This window comes from Salvia miltiorrhiza, chromosome 2, assembly GCF_028751815.1.
Source record: "Salvia miltiorrhiza cultivar Shanhuang (shh) chromosome 2, IMPLAD_Smil_shh, whole genome shotgun sequence".
Taxonomy (NCBI): domain Eukaryota; kingdom Viridiplantae; phylum Streptophyta; class Magnoliopsida; order Lamiales; family Lamiaceae; genus Salvia; species Salvia miltiorrhiza.
In genome coordinates this window covers 49262218-49265471 of record NC_080388.1, presented here as the reverse complement: position 1 = coordinate 49265471, position 3254 = coordinate 49262218, and the positions used below count along the sequence as shown (strand labels likewise).

The 3254-nt window shown below is 35.2% G+C and overlaps 1 pseudogene; it reads left to right on the top strand.

The window, feature by feature from the left end:
• Nucleotides 1–2388: 2388 nt before the first annotated feature.
• Nucleotides 2389–2518, top strand: LOC131013747 (small nucleolar RNA Z247; annotated as a pseudogene).
• The last annotated feature ends 736 nt before the right edge of the window (nt 2519–3254 follow it).

The following is a 3254-nucleotide window of genomic DNA, read 5'->3' as shown; positions in this document are numbered from 1 at the left end:
CAAATAACCGAATCGGGTAACCGAACACCTAAAACGGTTCGGGAACGATTAGTGAAATATAACAATTTCGGGTTCGGGTAACCGAACCCTAACCGATCGACAGCCCTAGGTGGGAATATAATCTTATTTTGATCTAGCTAGTGGTCCCACCGAAAATCTCGCTCAAACATAATACTATCTCTTTTTGTAATAATAATTTTATTAATTATTCCGTAAGACGCAGCCAGATGCAACGACACATACACTTAATTAATGTGTGTAAGTGAGTTATTTTGTATTTTTAATAATAATTTTGACATAAAATGAATTTGACTAAACTAACCAGTCTTTTGATAGCTCAGCTGAGCGAGTACCGTAATCTCCATTTATATGATAATTAAACAAGCTATATATATGGTATAAATAATGAATTATTTGAAGTATTTGTTATGCATTAAATTTTAATTTTAAATAATGGTATATTGACATGAAACGTACAAATAAGACAAGTCGATCTATTAAAATGCGAGTACAAGGTTTTATTATTATATAGAATTAGGAAATAGGGCTTTTATGTACTTAATTAGGTCCGTGTGTTTTAGTGGGCTCATGCATTCAGGAATTAAGTTGCGCCAACCTTATAAAACTTATTTGGGCCTTAAAACTTGTCTACTCAAGCGAACGATGAACCCATACTTCATCCTCCGCCAGTCACTCGGATCGAGTAAGTTCTCACGCCCAAATTTATGCTTTCTCTCTTTTCTTCCTCTCACTCCTTTCTCAGTTGCCATGTCTATGGAATTTGGGATTTTATGATTGTCTCTAAGCCCATGTTTGGTTGGGTATTTTTAGAAGTTTGAAAAGAGATTCAATTAATTGAATCTATTACTTGTTGTTTGATTTGAGTAATGGGTTAACTATTACCCTTACTTGAGGATAATCCAATCACCCAATTTATTACCCCTCAAAATAGATGGGAAACGAAAGAAAGGGAATCCCTTACTAATAATTCATTTCCATTGTTTAACCAAACAATCAATAAAAGTAATGGTTATTGTTACCATTCCACTCCTTTATTTGATTTCATTCCCTTTCCATTTCTGTACTCGAACCAAACGAGCACTAAATGTTTTTGTTATGAAGGATTTTGATCAAAGACAAATTTTCTAGTTGCATTTAGGAAGGGCTACTTGTTGAAGATCCTAGTCATGCCAAGTGTTCTACACTTCAACATGATAATCCATCTCAGCATAAAGATCCACATCAGCAAAATATCTCTTGAAGATTTCTGATTCTGTATCCTTGGCAGCACATGCTTTGACTATATCCAAGACTCATTTTGGCTATTGTAGTTTGTTTTACTTTAACCATAGCAGCAACTTTATCTTGTCCTTAGCTAGGTACCGTTACATTGATGTATTAAGGTTTGTAGGTGATACTATTCTAGTATCTTCGATTGATGTGTATATATAGTGAGATAGGGATCACTCATTCAGCTATGGGAAAAATTTGATTTCACTATGCCAATACAAATCTTCGTTATGTCTTATTTCTTGTTTATCACAAAGAGTAATGCTAAACAGTCACATTGTGGCCACCCCCAATCCACTTAATTAGAAAAAATATTAATTTTTTAAACTTATTTTTTAAAAATAAAAATAAAATTTAGGTATTTTATTGTATTCTTTATATTGTGAGTTTTTTTTATAATTTTTTATTAAAAAATAAATTAAAAAAATGCAAAAAAAATAACTACAATAAAACAACTAAATCCTATTTTTATTTTAAAAAATAAATTAAATTAATTGAAATTTTTCTATTCAACTAAATTATGGGTGACCACAATGTGGCTGCATAGATTTATTGTATCACAAATTCTATCATGGTATCAGAGCAGGCCGATTAGGACCTGACTCTAGATACTCACCACCATTTTCTTTTTCTCTTTTAATCTGTCTCTATCATGGCAGAAGCTAGCAATCCTTCTTCATCTCATATTCCTATATTTCCTGAAAATAAGCAAATCTCTGTCAAGCTTAATGACACCAACTTTCTTATCTGGAAGCAGCAAGTCATAACAAATATTCGTGGCCTGGGTCTGGAGAAATATCTCACAGAAGATCCACCATCTTCAACATTACCTGAGTTCCATGCCTGGGTTCGTCAGGATCAACTCCTATCTGCCTGGATTTTATCTTCTCTCACAGAGAGCACACTGATTCTTATTGTTGGCCTCGACACCGACAAAGAGATCTGGGAATCTCTCCTTCAAAACTTTTCAAATCAGTCAAAGGCCAAAGTTATGCAGTATAAGTTACAGCTACAAACTCTCAAAGAAGATTATATGCCTATGAGAAATTACCTCAGTAAAATCACAATTGTTGTGATTTACTTGGGTCAGCTGGATATCTTGTCAATGAAGACGACCAGATCCTTTCTGGCTTAGGTTCTGAGTACGACTCTGTTATGGTAACTATTACCTCTAAGCCTGAAGTCTGGAGTCTTGGTGATGTAAGTTCTTTACTTTTGAGTTTTGAAAGTAGGGTTGAGTCAGCCAAAACTCATGTTGTGAACTCTGAAGGCTCTCAACCTTTTGTGAATTTTGTATCCTCTAGTCATCAAGGCAACAACACTCCTTCAAATCAGACAAGCAGAGGCAAATGATATCAAGGGAACAACTATAACTCTAGACGAGGTTTTGGTGGAAGAGGTTGTGGCAACAACAGAGGTGGTGGAAGATCAGGTGGAAGGTATGGTAGAAACAAACCAATCTTCCAAGTTTGTGGGATTCCTGGCCACACAGCAGATAGGAGTTGGCATAGGTTTGAGCCGAACTTCATACCTACACCAAGGAACAACAACAACAGGCCTCCTTCTACAAATCAACAAAACTATCCACCACCAACCTCATATCAGCATAACTTTGCTCAACAACCTGGATTGCATCTTGCTCAACTTCCTACCTCTTCTTCTGCATCAGATTTCAACTTTGATAATGGGAGCCTTTCCAATTGGTACCCTGACTCGGGTGCCACCAATCATGTTTCCAATTATTACAATGCTCTTCATTCTGCCTCATAGTATCATGGAGGTAAGTTTTACAAATGGGCAATGGATCACATATGTTAATATTGCTCATATTGGTGATTCAGTTTTTAAATCTTCTCTTCATTCGAAAAATTTCATTCTAAAAAATCTTCTCCATGTTCCCTCCATAACTAAAAATCTACTTAGTGTCTCTCAGTTTGCTAGTGACAACAATGTTTTCTTTGAGT